Source organism: Sitophilus oryzae, unplaced genomic scaffold (genome assembly GCF_002938485.1).
Source record: "Sitophilus oryzae breed Bouriz unplaced genomic scaffold, Soryzae_2.0 scaffold_860_pilon_pilon, whole genome shotgun sequence".
Classification (NCBI taxonomy): Eukaryota; Metazoa; Arthropoda; class Insecta; order Coleoptera; family Curculionidae; genus Sitophilus; species Sitophilus oryzae.
In genome coordinates this window covers 331,663-349,342 of record NW_022147484.1, presented here as the reverse complement: position 1 = coordinate 349,342, position 17,680 = coordinate 331,663, and the positions used below count along the sequence as shown (strand labels likewise).

Here is a 17,680-nt window from a genome sequence, read left to right as displayed (position 1 = left end):
TAGAATATTCAAATATGTGAAGAACAATAATTAGAACAACGCAGTTTTGGTTTCGAGTGAACATGGAAACCAGGGAAGCATAGTTTGTACTATCAGTACTTAGTAGAAATGTAGAGAATACAACAAAACCGTATACGCATGCTTTATTGATTTCCGAAGGGCTTTCCACCTAGTACAGTACATGAAATTTCATAGGGGAGCTTGGGTACGTTAACTTGGATGAAAGAGATAGCATTATAAAATGCCCAAGCTAATAAAAACACACACTATAAACACAAATCACGGAACTTTCCAACAAATCATGAATATCTGAATTAATAATTATTTAAATAATGATTATAAATAACTTCACGGATCGCCAACATTTTATCAACTAGACCAAAACTAGACCATAGACGGTTAGTCAACATAGAGGCTGCCATGTCATTTTCATATATATGTAAATTAAAAACCTGTGCTTTAATGTCTTTTGCGACGTAGCAAAAAAAAAATTTTTATAAATTTCTTATTATATAAAAGTACTATTGTGTCTAGGACGCCTCGTATGTATAGGATTGTAAGTTTTATACATTGTGTATTGTCATCATTTGGTGTATTCTGCCTATGGTCTTTGCTATGGTTAGGGGTTTGTATTTTTTAATGGTTTTCTCCATAAAAGAATAAATATAATAATAGAATCGTCAAATTCCTTGAGAAGAAACCCTTCGTTCGCATAAAAATAACCCTCGAAATAACCCTTAGACGATTTCAAGTTAACTAGCATTGAGAGTCATTCACTGAAAATATTATGTATTAAGTCATTCAAAATAGAATATTCAAATATGTGAAGAACAATAATTAGAACAACGCAGTTTTGGTTTCGAGTGAACATGGAAACCAGGGAAGCATAGTTTGTACTATCAGTACTTAGTAGAAATGTAGAGAATACAACAAAACCGTATACGCATGCTTTATTGATTTCCGAAGGGCTTTCCACCTAGTACAGTACATGAAATTTCATAGGGGAGCTTGGGTACGTTAACTTGGATGAAAGAGATAGCATTATATTAAAAATGCCAAAATTTGTCATATTTTGTTTGTCACATCTTCAAAACCAGCAAAACAAGAATAACTTTTGTCAATGTTGAATGTCTTGTTTTTTTGATTCTATATAATAAAGAAAACCAAAATGTTACCAGACCGTGAATATAACAAAGGCTGCAAATACTAACAGAGTATTGTAAATTTAATAGACCTTTAAGTGAGATTGAGATTAACGAAGTAAGTAATGTTATGATTGTGCTAATCAGAAGAAGAAACGCGCGGCAGAATTATATACCAGTGCGAAAACCTGGCAGATGTGCAGTTCTGTGTACTAAGCGACGGCGACGATATGACATTTGTAAAAAGCTATAGGGAAGCTTGAATCTTCAAGTTACTGGTCAAATAGATACGAATGGAGAGTTTAAGCTAGAGATCAGACAACGGTTGATTTTCTACTATATTATGTCCGTTTTATTGTATCGTATGATTGTCATAATATCCAACGTTTATAGAAGAAATATAATATTAGCTTTATAGAAATTTATATGAAAATTTAACCTCAAATAGAGCAAAGAAAAAAGGGGATAATTGAGAAGGCGAAAAATAAATAAATTTACCATCATCCGCATTTTAGACATTCTGTCGCCGTATCATTCTTTTTATGGGCCTAAACGACCCAAAGGTCAAAGTTTGTTGAGACCCTAGTAATGTTTTCCGACACAAAAATGAATATTTCAATGGCCTATCCTCTTTTAGAGATTGTTCAGGCGTCATTTGTTAATCTGGAAATTTGGAAACTCTATATATGCCTTATTCAAACCAAATTCTAAAACTGAAGTGGATATAACAAGTAGGATAAAGGAAATGTCAGAAAGATGTGGAAAGGTTAAATGGAGTGGTTTTGACAGAAATAAAATATTTATTTTTTGGATTATATAGAATATTAGAGTGAATAACTCAAACGAAGTATTTTTTACTTTAGAATGCAATTTTTTTAACAATGCAATATTAATTGTGTTTATTTAAAAACAAATGTATCGAATAATGAAACAATTAAACAGTAGATATAACTTTTTTGCATGCTTTTTCAAAAATATTTTAAATTCAATTTATTGAGGTTCGGATAATATTGGTTTGTTCATAATTCAAAAGTTTATGATTAGCAGTTCATTACAAAATGAATTCCTCAGGCTTTAAATATTTATTCAACCATATTAAATAACTTCATAATTAAACAAAACACTCAGGTCCAGCGTCCACGGTGCAACTATTTTGAGACAAAGACTGCAAACTAGTTTACCCTACAACCAGTTTCCAGCTAAAAGTTTTTCCAAGAAACTGCTACACGCACACGGATGCAACTCATTGTGGATCAGCTTCAATCAGTTGGCGTAGTAGTCAATTTAAATAAGATACTATGTCAGTTCGATGTTTAGTTCTTGATCAGCCATTTTGATATCGATATAAAATAACCCCGTGGAAATAACAAAAACAAGCTACTTTTAAATGCAATGCAACTGCGACCGCGGTAAATGGTCGCGAACAACAGATCTGTGACTGATTGCAAACTAGTTTGAATCGATTTGTGTACGGTAGAGATGTTGAAAAATTAACTACTCGTTACTCATCGATACCCGAAGTAACGAGTACCGAATTTAAAACCATATCGTTACTTTAATTGCTATTATTACTTATAGTATTTAGCATTTATCATGGGTCGTACTTATACGTAATATGTATAGTATTGCATTGTAAAAGTGTTATCAAATGCGAATTCTATAAAAACACAATGTTCGTATAATATCTAGAGTATTTGGCAAATACCCCCTAATTTCAACCCTTTAGCGGCCGAATTTCCAAAAATCCCTTCTTAGTGCTCACATACATCAATTAAGGAACGCATTTGACAAATTTCGTGTTTCTATGTCACGTAGTTTCGGCTGTGTATTATTATCATTTTTTTTTACAGCACTTTTGCTGGGTACGGCCAATGTTCGCGGGGTCTTGATAGACCAAAGCGACCATCTGTTGCCAGTATACGTCTCACGGTGTGACAGGTTGCCAGAATGACAGCTTTTTGTGAGATTGCTACAATTTGCTTCGGGTTGCGTATGCTGATAGCCTTAAGATTGCGAGGTAAGTACTTATCTACTAACCCATTACATGATATTATTATAGGATATATTTCCACCTTTTCCAACTGATACATTCTCTTTATCTCATCCGCCAGTTCTTGGTATTTCAGGACTTTCTCCATTCTTGATTTTCCTACATTTTCGTCTGCTGGAATTTGTATATCTATTACTTGCGCCTTTCTTTGCTCCTTATCAAAAACTAAGATGTCTGGTCGATTGTGACTCACCGTCCTATCCGTTGTTATAGCTAGGTCCCATAGGATTTTCCACGATTCGTTTTCTAGTACCGTCTGAGGCTGGTATTTGTAGTATGGGACTTTTGCAGTAAGGAGCCCCGTTTGTACACAGAGTTCCTGATGTATTACGCCTGCAACTTGGTTGTGCCTGTTTAGGTAGTCCCTCGGGGCAAGATATGTGCAACCAGCAGTTAGGTGTTGAATAGATTCAGTAGTGGTCTGGCATAGTCGACACTTATCAGATGGTAAGTCCTCTTTTAGGATCAATTTTCTCCGGTTTCTCGTAGGTATTACCTGTCCTTGTATGGCGTTTATGAATCCTTCAGTTTCGAACATTAACTGGCCATCAGAAAGATAAGACGTTGAAAACTTCTTATCGACCTCACCTCCGTTGAGGTTGGCTGCATACCGTCCATGTAATGGTTTCGCATTCCATTCTTCCTCTGGCTGATTGTAACTGGGATTGATGGGGGATTCTTATCTGCAAGTTTAAGCTGTGAATATCCGTCGTCAGCCTGTATTAGCGCTCGATGCAATGGCTGATCGGTACGGAGAAAGTAGTCTCTGAGGTTGGTGGTCTGTTGGTGGTGTTGTACGACTAGATTTTGTAAGCCTCGTCCTCCATTTGCCCGCGGAAGGTATAATCTGGCAGTCGAATCTTGTGGGTGGTGGGACCTGAATTTTGTTAGAGGCACCCTTACTTTCCTGTCAATGCTTTCCAGATTTGTTTTGCTCCATTTCAATATACCAAATATCTGGGATATAGTTGGTATTGCCCAAGAATTAATTGCCGTGACTTTTGCCCCAGAGTATAATTCCGTTTTAAGTATTTTGGTCACGCGTTGGAGAAAAGATGATTCGACGGCCTTTTTCATTTCAGTGTGGTCTATAATAGCGGACTGTTGCACACCAAGATATTTGTACTTTCCTCCTAGTTCGAGTCCTGCGATGTGTTGTCCTCCCCTCAAGTCGATGCCTTCGGATTCTATGATTTTTCCTTTTATCACGTTCACGTATGCGCACTTACTGATACCAAATTTCATTTTAATATCCTCGCTAAAACATGACACTAGTTCTAGCAGGCTGTGTAGTTGGTCCCTATTTGTAGCGTAGAGTTTCAAGTCGTCTACGTAGAACAAGTGCGTTAGTCGAACACTTGGGTTTTTCGTTATTTGGTACCCGTAGTTTCCAGTCTTTAGCATAGAGCTAAGTGGGTTAAGTGCCAAGCAAAACCATGGGCTCAAGCTATCCCCCTGGAAAATGCCTCTCCGGATTTTTAAGGTGTCAGTAAGGTATGAAACGCCATTCAGGTTCACCGCTAGTTGCGTTCTCCATCTATCCATGGTTTGCCGGAGGAAGTATATTACTTCTGTACTAATTTTATATATTTCTAATGTTTTTACTAACCATGAATGGGGGACGGAGTCAAACGCCTTCTGGTAGTCGATCCATGCCATTGCTATATTTCTTTTTTTAACCATGACCTGTTTTGTTACGATGCGATGGCGTCAACTACGGTCCACTCTCTACTACCCTGCGATCCCTCCCGGCTTCCATTTTGTTCCATGGCTAGAATTTCGTTTTACTTTAGATGTTGAGTTATTTGGGCGTTTATTATAAATGTAAGTATTTTATAGATTACCGGTAAGCAGGTTATTGGTCTAAAATTCTTTCGATTCTCAGGTTCCTGATTCTTGGGGAGCATGTAAGTTACTCCTTGCGTGAAAAAGGGCGGCATCTTTTCAGGGTCGACAAGGGCTTGCTGGAACTGCCTGGACGAGACTGGGTGGGTAGCAGGAAGTTTTTCCACCAGTATGCTTGGATCTTATCATTCCCTGTCGTCTTCCAATTGCTCAACCTTGTAAGAGCTTTTCTCACCAACTCTGCCGTTACTATTATTCTTTCCATTTCCGGTATACCTTGGTTTCTCTGTTCTTCGTTTCTCAGCCAATAGGCATCCTTATTATGATTTTCTTCCTGAGACCATATTTCACTCCAATATTCCATTATATGCGCCTTCTCTGGGGGTTTTCCTTGCTGTTATCATTATTATTATTATATTTTCATAGAACTCGCATTTTATTGCATTTAAGATACAATACTATGCGCAGATACAAATCTATCCGAAAGATTTGTATCCGCTTAGATATACGTATAAGTACGATACAATAAACTAAATCATAAATACCCCTACCTTAAGTAGTTTCACCCCCTAATTTCCAAAAATTGCTTCTTAGTATTTAATTACGTCGCTTAAGAGACCTCTGTGTACATAGTTATAAAAAAATTAAAATCTGTATGAGTATGAAATTTTGCACGGACGCTCCTTGGGTGACGCAATAATAATAATTTTTGTAAAATCGCCCTCTGAATGAATGCAATTAGGGAGTTAATATTTTAGGTATAAAAGTTTTTAAATCTAGTTCTAGATTTTTGGAAATTCGGCCGTTAAGGGGTTGAAATTATGGATAGAAAGTTGCATAAAAAATTGTTAAAATCTGTTCTAGGAGTATGAAATTTTGCTCAGAGGTCTCTCATGCGGCATAATTGGACACTAAGAAGTGATTTTCGGAAATTCAACATTTAAAGGGATGAAACTACCGAAACTAGGGGTGGAAATTTGTAGATTTTTTTTTAAATTTGTCGTAGGAGTGTAAAATTTTGCGCAGAGATTCTGAAGTGACGAAAGTGAATACACGATTTTTGGAAATTACCCCCTACGATGGTAAAGTTAGAGGTGAAAGTTTGTACAAAAATTTCTGAGTACTGAGAAATTTGGTTTTTATGACAATATGACTCCTACTTATAGAGGACGCCGCCTACATGTGTTTTAACTGGTTTGAAGTCTACATAATAAATGTCTCTTAGTAAAAATCGCAACCGTTGTTCTCGAGATATTTGTAATCTAAATGACCAATACGTCAATATAAATCAATCATCAATTATTATTCAATATCATCATATCAATGGTTATTAGATTGAAATAATAAAATTGGAAATGCTTTTGCGCAAAAAGAAACTATTTCATTATAATTCTTTCTAAAAAAATATGATTAACTTAAAATAATAAGATATTTACAGATACTGTACATTCCAGTCAAAAATCCATCGAATCTCAACATGTTTATTAGCCGACCATACCAATAGGTATGGTAGGCTATTAGGATCGGCAAAAAAAAAGTTTTTTTAATTTCACTCAAAATGAGTTATTTGGGTCATAAATGACCTAAATACAAAATATTTTCGTGGTGTCTGTCTGTCTGTCCGTCCGTCTGTAACACGATAACTCAAAAACCGCTGAACCGATTTTAACCAAATTTGACACAAAAATACTGTGGCACCCGAGAATCTGGCCATTAGGTTTTGGTGGGGGTGGGGTTTGGTAAGGGGGTATAGGAGGGGGTTAAAAATTTTAAAAAATCGTAACTCCAAAATTACAGTAGCTAGCGAAACGCGGTTTTAAAATTAAGATTAGGAATAATATTTGCCACAAAATTTGTAATAACATCAAAATAAGTCAAAGTCGCAGTTTTCGAGATATTAACATATTTTAGTATGGGCGGCTATACGTGCCTCCCGGCGCCAATTTTTTTTGTCAATAATGACATGTATTGATAATTTACATTCCAAATATCTTGAGAACTGTGAGTCGTAGCAATTTTTAACAAAAGGTCTTTTTTACGAAAAAAACGGCGAAGATATATATTTTTGGACTCAATAGATTTACACAGGTACTGAGAAAAGTTATTACTCTTCAAATCAGTTAAAAGATATGTGGGTGGCGTCCCCTACAAGCAGGAGTCATATTGACATTAAAATCAAATTACTCGGATTACTCAAAGCCACCAATTTTTACTCAAATATTTACATTAATTCAGCAATTATGTGGAAAAAATCAAAAATGAATTTTTTATACCCTGTAGCTCCGAAATAAAGCATTTTAGAACTTTTTTACTTATTTTTATCGGTAGAATATACTGCCAAAGTTTCCCGAAGTCAATTCGGACCACCCTGTATAATAATGAATGATTTAATTAGTTTATCAAGTATATTTTTTCTTCAGACAAAAATTATTATAAATAAATGCTCCTTCCTTTCTGTTAAATGTTAAAAATTATTGATTTTTTAATAAATTGATTTAATTATTGATTAATTTTTTTTTATACCTATATCTAAATACGTAAAATTATTATGATTTTCTAATAACCTAGACAAAAATTACTTGCTTATCTTGAACATTCATTCCATCCAGCATATTTTTCTTTAGAAAAAGACGAACGAAAACACGAATTTAATCTTGACTTTATTATTTAGACGCGATTTGAACGAAATGTCTAGAATTTATTGGAATTTTGAATTTTTCCTTTTATATTTTCTTTTCTTCGATGGCAAAATACGGAATACGTTATATTTTACTTCGATAACTATAGGAAGTCTTTCGATGTCTGTCGTCGTGGCCAAAAAATGACAAGAACGAAAGAAAAACATAATGGTAAAGTAATAAATAATCTGAATAAAGTAAATTGGTTTCTCTGATATTTATTTATAAATCTTACATGTTGTGTTAAATATATTTAAAATTAACATCTTGAAGAAAGGCTGTACATTTCGCCACTAAGAATACAGAAATCTAAAGAATAAAAAACAATTTATGTCAAATTCAACTGGATTAGAATCCAATATAGAATGTATGGGAGGAGCGTTAATCACCACAACCGTACAGATATATTGTATCTCCCTTTCTTGAGTTATTACTCAGCATACAGTATCAGGGCTTTGACAAAAACCAGCATCTAAGAGTGTTTTACAGAGGTTAATTCTCCATATCTGATAATAGCCGTGCCAAACTTTATTGCAAATGTTTCCTGTTAAAAATCCCATAACAATCCAAAGATTGTTCATACTTAAATCAAAGCAATTCTTTGATTTTTTTCGGTCCTAAGTTCTGAAAATTTTCTACGAGTGCCTTAGACTTAGTGGAGCCTTCCCTCCTTTCGTAGCTAAATCGTCTGCTTTTTTATTGCCTTCTATCCCTTCGTATAGTGTTCTCTAATTTTCTAACTAGGAAAGGGGCAAATACTCCACTAACTGGACCAGAACCGTTCTGTTTTCCAAGGGAAACCAAGTAAAAGCGGAACTGAAGAACCTGGAAAAATCCATCCCTAACTTGGAATGGAAGTCCATCCGCGGTCTAAGACACTCGAAAAAGTTCCTCAGAACTTACGACCGAGTAAAAACAATCTTCGGATTGTCACGGGGTTTCTAACAGGACACTGTCTCCTCAACGAACACCTCAGTAGGCTAAAGCTGAAAAACAACAGCGATTGAAGATTCTGTGGGGCAAATGGGGAAACACAAGAACGTCTTATCACTTAGTGCACCGAGACGACGACTGTTCGTACTACAAACTTTGTACAGCTGATGTTAAGGATAGAGAGCTGGCCTCTGTAGAGCCGTTTCAGATACTGGCTTTTGTTAAAGCCCTGGGACTGATGATAAGTTATAACTCGTTGTAATTCAAGAAAGAGGAACACACAATAGATGTATAAGGTCGCGGTGATTAATTCCCCTTCTAAACATTTTACATCCCTTCGTGGGCTGGCACCCAGAGTATGAAGACTTTATTCTCTTTGCTCAATTTGTTAAGCTTCTCTAGGCATTCTTTGACCATCATCAAATTAATGGTTACTGAGTTAATCGTTTTTAGACCTTTCAAAACCCAGATTCACAATGCAGGTAATTAAGAATTAGATTTCTGTGTTAGTGGCGAGATATCCAGAGTTTTTAAGAAATACTATAGAAATTCTAACTTATTTCACAAAGGAAAATAAAAAAGTTGAGGAGTCGTGTTTGAGTGACTGATATTATTATATTATTTTCTAAAGGACAAATCCTACAAAAGAATCTAAATCAGAATAATCCCATCACGACGATATAGACATTTCCTTTTGTTTTAATATTCCGAAAATCCCTCAAAACTAATTTATAAGTTCATAATTTAATTAGATGCATTTCAATTTAAGTTTTGGCCACTGAATATTCATGCCAACATCAAACTCCAGCCGGCATCTTGCGAAAAAGTCCTGTAAACAATAGTTTTGTCGTCGTTTTGTCTTATTTCGGCTTCTTAAAGATTAAACAGCTTAATTAAAATTGTCTGTAAAAAGTTTCAGTTAAATTGAGATCGATAAACGATTAGATTCTTTGAACAGTACAGCGAAATCACAATAACATCATGACGTTTATTTAATGTAAATATATAGGTCCAAAAAAAACAATTAAATTAAAACACAATTATTGTTAGTTATTTTTGTAACGTTAATTTGTAAATTAATTTTATAATAATTTGCTAATCATATCCCAAACAATAACATCGAAGGACTGTTTGGCAGAAATTAAATAATCATTTTTGACTATAAAAAACATTCAAGCTTATAACTTAATAAAATTTATTAAGACGTAATGCTATTTTTAAATTAGATTACAGTTGTAAACAAATATTTAATAAAATCGTGCACTTTTATTAAAAAATAGTGTGTATAAGGAATGTTCTTAATATAAGAAATAATTAAATTCACTCTAAATATTTACATTTAAAAATATTGTTTTTTTCTTATTTTATATTGTTTTACGTACTTAATCACTTTCTTTATGTCTCGTTTGTCTATAACTCGTAGCTTTGATTGGTAATAAATTATAAAATCATTTAATGGACAAACGAATACTAATACTAATAATACTAAATAAACTAATCTTGTTTCACTTATGTACGTAATCGCAGATGGAGCTAAAAACAAAGTAGGGTTATATATAAAATAAAATTCGGTTCGGATTCCGTGTAAACAAAGTGGGGCCTACTTTGTTTCAGGTTTTGTTACAGGTCCAGACTAGCCTTAGCAGCAAAAAGTAGACGTATAGGTAAAATGCTTTACTTTTTTTAAATTAATCTCTTAATTGAATATAATTATGATAACTATATTATAGCATTAATCTGGTAAAATTACAGTTTAATTTAAAAAATGCATATTGAAAGAAAAGCCAGAAAAACACTTTTTACATTTTAATTTTAGATCATTTTAAATCTTAGAATATACAGTATGTCCTCGGATTGTATTTTCAAGAGGAAAAAATTTTATTTATTATTATAATTTTGAGAAAAATACATTTAAATATTGTATACTAATAAAAGTATTTAAATTTCATCAAAAACTATGCATAAAACTGGACCCTACTAAATCATTCCCGGTTCGTTTTATCCTTATTTTACTCACTGTAGTAATTTCAATTTCCGAATGTTCTCATTAATAAAGCATAATATATTCACAATTTCAATCATCCGACCTCTTCAGTGATGTCTAAACACTATAAATAATTTATATGGAAAATTAAATATTCACTTTCGTGTCGCGCGAAACCTTTCCAGGGTCCTAACACCCTTTGACGGTGGCTTCCCTAAGGTATAAATAGAAATAGAGTGACATGGAAACAGAATGACTAAAGTCAATATAGAAAATTTATTTTTTCATTTCATCCCCCATTATTATCATTCTTTAACAGGTATACAGGGTGTCCCAGGTTGAGCGTGCATTAGAAGTTTCTAGAGAATCACAATATCTAGATCGGATATTGTTTGCACATCATTGTTTTACAACGAGATCTATCGATTAAAAATAATTTCAATATGGCGGTACTTCCGGAAATACCGGAAGTCGACTACAACTTTCTTATTTTAAATTGCCGCCCCTATTTTTTATTACATACTTACATTCTCTGTAAAATTCTATGAATATTGATGTTAAACACTCTGTATCTAACATTAACCGTTTTTGAGAAAAAAAATATTTAAAATTTTTGGACGAAAAAAACTACCTGTCAAAAAAAATTGTATAGCCTAAAAGTCAATTTTAGTGATTGCTACAGCTACCGTGACATAAAGAGAAGACATGTAGCTATCTATTTCAAAAATTAAATTGTTCAAATGTCATATAATAATGGCGATAGCTGTCATGGAATTGAGTGATTAAAAAGCTATCATAAATCTTTTTTTCAAATGGAAACCTACTTTTTTTATTTCACTAGTGAAAAGATTTTACAATTCGTTATTTTTTAACTATACATGTTCCTATACCAATAATAAATCGTTTTTAAGTTATTTAAGATTTAGTTTAAAAGCGTATATTTTTCTTGATTTTATCTAGCTTCCTTTGACATTAAGTGTCAAAAAGTCAGACAATTTATTTCCATCTGTCAGGAAACAAATTATTTGAATTTCCTATATTGTAAATACTGTTGCCTCCCCCCCTTAAAAGTTTAAAAAGTGTATTTATAAAAATATATCTCGTATTTTCGCTCCCTAGTGATTCTAATAGTTGATATTATTAATTATATTAATAATGTACTGTATCAACCCTGAAAAAAAAAACAACGCAAAGTTGGCTTGCAAATGATGATCGATAACATACTGCTTTTTGAAGTAAGTGTCACAATACGACATGGCCAGATCTATTGTTTTACATCACTTGACGTATAAAGTCATAGGCTACTTGTTAAAATCAAGAAAAATATGCACTTTAAAACTAAATTTTAAATAACTTAAAAACTATTTATTTTAGGTATAGGAACATGTATAGTCAAAAAGTGACGAATTGAAAAGCCTTTTCATTAGTGAAATAAAAAAAGTGGATTGCCATTTGAAAAAAATGATTTATAATAATTTTTTAATCTCTCAATTCCATGACAGCTGCAGCCATTATTATGACATTCAAACAATTTAATTTTTGAAATAGACAGCCACATGTCTTCTCTTTATGGCACAGTGGCTGTGGTAATCACTAAATTTAACGTTTAGACTATACACATATTTTTGACAGGCAGTTTTTTTCGTCCAGGAAATTTAATTTTTTTTTCTCAAAAACGGTTAATGTTAGGTATAGTGTTAGATATCAAAATTAAAAAATTTTTACAGATAATATAAGTATGCAATAAAAAATGGGGGCACCTATTTAAAATAAGAAAGTTGTCGTCAACTTCCGGTATTTCCGGAAGTGCCGCCATATTGAAGATATTTTTATTCGATAGATCTCGTTTAGAACAATGATGTGCAAAAAATCTCCGGTCTAGATATTGTGGTTCTCTAGAAACTTCTAATGCACGCTCAGCCTGGGACACCCTGTATATCTACTCACTCTCTTTATAACTTATTAGATGCTAGGTATATATCTACTTACAATTATCAATGTGTAAGTATCTATGTAACGGAAACTTTGAACGTTATTTCATTCTATTTAAGACTTTAGATTATATTCAAATGTTGCGAACTTATTATCAACAGACACCAATATAACAATTTAATAAGTTTCTTCTAATATCTCGAGCAATACCAAAAATATTCCCATTTGGTCTTTTATTCCCAATAACATCACCAAAATTAATTTAGTTGTCGATTTAAAGTAGATAGCTAAATATAAAATAGAAGTATAATATAGCAAAAATACAATATAAGTGTATTAGACCACATTATGAATTAAGTAAGATAAGGATGAAATAATTTTTTGTACACCTGCAAGAATTTTCAATAGATGCAAAACTATATAATATATTGGCACTTGTAGCTGATAGCACCTAAAATCCAAATAAAATATAAGGAAAAATTAAATAACTCTTTGGTTTTGCATTTCTAGCTATTTTAAAACATATTCTAACAGCTTCACAATGTTTGTTCATAATCTGCAAATATATGATTAGCAAATGTTTGTAAAAATAGTATAAGCGATAATACAACAAGAGCAAAATAAAACACTAATTTACCACAATACACCATTTACTTTTGCACTGTCAAAGTAAAAGTGTTTTTGTGTGTATTATGATATATTAGAGTTTTGTTTTGCTGTTATAGATACGAGAGGTTCAATCCCCCAACTTTAGTGATAATATACAACCAAAATATTAATTTAAACTCTGTAGCGTGTTCTACGGCAAAGCCTCCTCAGATTCATTGTACAATAGAATTTCCTAGGTAAGGAATACCAGAAAGAAGACTAGTGATTACGGTAGCCCCTCAAAAAGATATTTGTCCTCAAGGTAATACATATCCTAAAAGGGCAGTAGCTATAGTGAAAAAAAAATGGTTACTCCTGTTAATCAAGTTTCTTTTAAATTATAAGATCTATAATAGATTCCTCGGCCAATGTGGATATATAAACAAATAAAAAAAAATGAAGCTCCATTAGCATGTAATGTTCGAATTAACCATCCGAAATTCACATCTCGGCAAATATGGATAATTCTGTTAAATGCTAAGGTAGTAGTTCTAGGACAGTAATGTATTGCTAAAAAAATTCCTGTAATAATTTGGATTATTAAACATAATCCTAATAGGCTACCAAAGTTTCATAATGTTGTGATATTTGATGGTGTTGGAAGGTTAATAAAAGTAGAAATTAAAATTTTTATTAAAGGTTTTTTTTTAATAAATTTTAACATTAAAATTTTTAACGGAATGGGCCAAGTTTAAAGTTAGAAATTTTAGTTACTATAATTAAAGTAATAAGTAAATAGATTACTAATAATCTTATTAATAAAATATTTGGATAAGTAAGGTATTTATTTATAAAGTTTATTGTATTGAAGTTAAATTGGATAAAGATTCTATAGTTTTTATTTAGGATATTGGATATAAATTCATTAATTGGTAAAATTAGGATTAAGGCTATTATAATTAATAAAAGTAATGTGAAATTCGAAATTTTAAATTTTTCATTAGATGCAACTCTTGTTATATAAATAAATAAGACTAGTATACCTCCAATTATAATTAAGAATAGAATATATGAAAATCAAAAATTTTTGTATATAAATCCTGTTATAAAAGAAATACATAAGGTTTGAAGGAAAATTACTAATCCTATAGATAAAGGATGAGAGAGAAAAAGGAATGTAAATCTTCAAATACATCTTATTATAAAAATTTTTATTAATATGTCAGAAAATAGTTTATATTAAAATTTTAATTTTGGAAATTAAAGTAGGGAGAATTTCTCTTTTCTGAAGTTTTAAAAGAATATTCTTATTTTTGATTTACAAGATCAATATTTTATTTAAATTATTAAAACTTTAATGTTAAATATTTTTTTTGGCAGATTTCTCTATCTTTCAGGTTTATTTACTTTTATTATTGAGCAAAAACATTTACTTTTAATATTATTAAGTTTAGAATATATTGTGGTATCATTATTTTTATTAATTTTTTATAATTTAATGATTAATTTTGATTACTTTTTTTGTATAATTTTTTTAACAATAAGAGTTTGTGAAAGAGCATTGGGGTTATCTATTTTAGTCTTTATAATTCGTAATCATGGGAATGATTATGTATTATCTTTTTCTTCTTTATGATAAAATTCTTATTTATAATAGTATTTTTAACTCCTTTATGTTTCTTTAGGTACTGATATTTAAGTTTATTTATATTTTATTTAAGATTTTTATTTATTTTTATATTTAATATTAGGAAAGATTATAGCTTTTTATCTTATAATTTTGGATTAGATTTATTGTCTTATTCTATAGTAATATTAAGATTTTGGATTTGTTCATTAATATTATTAGCAAGAGAAAAAATTTTTAAGAAAAAGATTATTATGAATTATTTATATTTAATATTTTATTTTTAATATTTAGTTTATAGTATTTTCTTCATTAATTTTTTTTATTTTTTATCTATTTTTTGAGATTAGTTTAATTCCTACATTTTTTCTTATCATTGGTTGAGGATATCAACCAGAGCGGATTAGGGCAGGAAAATATCTCTTATTTTATACTTTATTAGCTTCTTTACCAACGATAGTAGGAAATTTTTTATTTTTAAAAGTGTTAATAGATTAGATTTCTATTTTTTATCACTAAATTTAGATAATTTTTTATTTTATTTATGTATTAATATAGTTTTTTTTGTTAAAATACCTATATATTTAATTCATTTGTGGCTACCTAAAGCCCATGTTGAGGCCCCTATTATGTGTGTTATTTGATCACAACTAAATTGGATTTTTAACTTAAATTTAATAATCCAATTTTTAGAAATACTTTTTTAATTATATACTGGTCGAGTTTTACTAAACAAGTGCAAATATTTTTAAGGGTAGTGTATTTCGACCCCAAAAACACGATTATAAGATTTTCGTCGCGAAATAAAAACTTCGGAAATTTGGAATTTTTTGAAAAAAAAATTTGAATTTTTTTAAGTTAAAAACATAATTTCTTGATAATATACAATCACCCATAAGATTCACCTTCTATATTTGAATTTATATCGCCTGCCCATCTACCTAGACTTGACTGATTAGAAATTAATTATTTCAGTCGACTAAGACAATACAATACAGGATACAACTAGACTAGTATTATTACCCCTCCACATAGCTCTTTGTCAATGGTTTATCATTCCCTAATACAAAGAACCGCACATTTGCCGAGCTATCCTTTCTATAGTGGCATAGATCGTGTGGTGCAAATTTTTCTTCTAATGGACAGATTCTATACATAGATTCGTGTGTCAGTCTTATCAGCTTTAAATGCCTACTGAGCTGCCCTTCTAGTAGATATACTATAGTGTGATAAATTCTATTTTTGGTTATCGAGTCTGCCGTAAATTTTAATGAGTATTCTACTAAGATCTTTTCCATATATATTGTTTAATTCTTATATCAACAAAAAGAATAAATTACTATTAATAGTTATTATTGATAAGATATGATCGAAAAATACGGTGTCAATGATGGCTGGGGAATGACAATCCATGATAATTTTGACGAGGTCAAGCCCTAGACGTCATTTACTTGGCCCGTACTCTTCGTTATTTTTTAATGGCGATTACTGCCAGTCGACCTTAAGAAGTTTGTAATTTATTTTTATATTGAATAAAAACTATTTTTAAATGGTGTACTTAATTTAAAATTGGAGAATTTTTTTGGAAATTGATTTGTGTGTCTGGAAACGTTCTATACTTTTTTAATCTTTCAAAAATTAGTGTTAATTTTTATGTCATTTTTTATTAAATAACATCTAAAAATTGACCTCGCAACAATTATGATTCATTGTCATCCCCCAGTCGTTTTGACGCCGCTATTTTTCGATCATACGGTATTTTATCTACATAAAATGAACAACAATATATTAGTCCAGAAGGCAGTGAAATTATTTTGGACTTATTTTCCAAGTGAGTGAGTATACTAAGGGCTGGCAAAGGTTAGTCTTGGGTCGAGATTTCCGTATGTAAGAAGAGTACAATGCGTGGATAATGTACTGAACAAAGAGGGAACATTAAACACTTTGCCAAACGTATGACATGAATCGAGAAACAGTGCACATTGCTAAGAAACGTGGAAGGGGATATAGCAGATTTGTCGCAGTTGACCGGTCAACCCAATCAGTACCTCTGTCAGTACTTAAAGTTCTAGGGAGAGGTGTACATCATGCGTTCAGCTTCAGGATTTAATTACGTCTAGTGATACTTTATTTGTTTATTTATTAACGAGTTGTTGTAATTTTCCCTATAGCTTGAAAATTTTTAAGTGCAAGCCAGAAACACTTGCATTTTTGGTAAAAATAAGTGGAATTGAGTTGGGTTTCGACAGTGGTCGGGCTAATAGAACTCTGAATTCAAAAATCGGCATCTCGAAATCTATTAGAAATAATTGATTGTAGTTTTTTCAAAAACTTTCTTAATATTTCTGCGGTATTTTCTTCGTAGACAGTAAATGAAAATCTTTATCAATAAAAAAATTACACGACTGCTGAAAATTGCTATGCTCTAAAAGTAAATAGATGGGTTGTTTACAATTTTTGAATGGAAAAAAACAACCTTATCGAATTTTTCTTATGTAAACATATGTATCGAAAATATTTTCGTTACATTTTTCCTTTTATATCGTTTATCCGTTTTTTTATATATTATCGATTTTTTGCGGAACCTCGATAGTGGTACACATCACTAGCGATGGTTGTTAGTTTAAATTGTTTAAATATTTTATATATTTTCTGGTTGCCTATGGGTTACCGATAATAATTTGTTTATTTTTAATGAAAACGAAGGTTTATTATTAATATTTTGTTTAGTGTTAAATAATTAAGATGCAATTGTTACACACATTTTTTGAAGGTATGTAGGAAATTTTATCGTATTTATTATTTTTACTATTAATTATAAATTTTTATATTGACATTTTGGTACTTAACGCATGTCTAAATGAGTGGGAGAATTCTATAAAGGGACTTTTTTTTTTGTTT

At 31.3% G+C, this 17,680-nt stretch overlaps 1 protein-coding gene and 1 pseudogene across 1 annotated transcript in view; both read right to left on the bottom strand.

Annotated features, from left to right (window-relative positions):
• The window catches only part of LOC115890300 (ADAMTS-like protein 3), a 1,070,176-nt gene that overhangs the window by 959,184 nt on the left and 93,312 nt on the right, over nt 1-17,680 (bottom strand). The window lies entirely within an intron of this gene.
• On the bottom strand, nt 13,284-14,010 carry LOC115890277 (annotated as a pseudogene).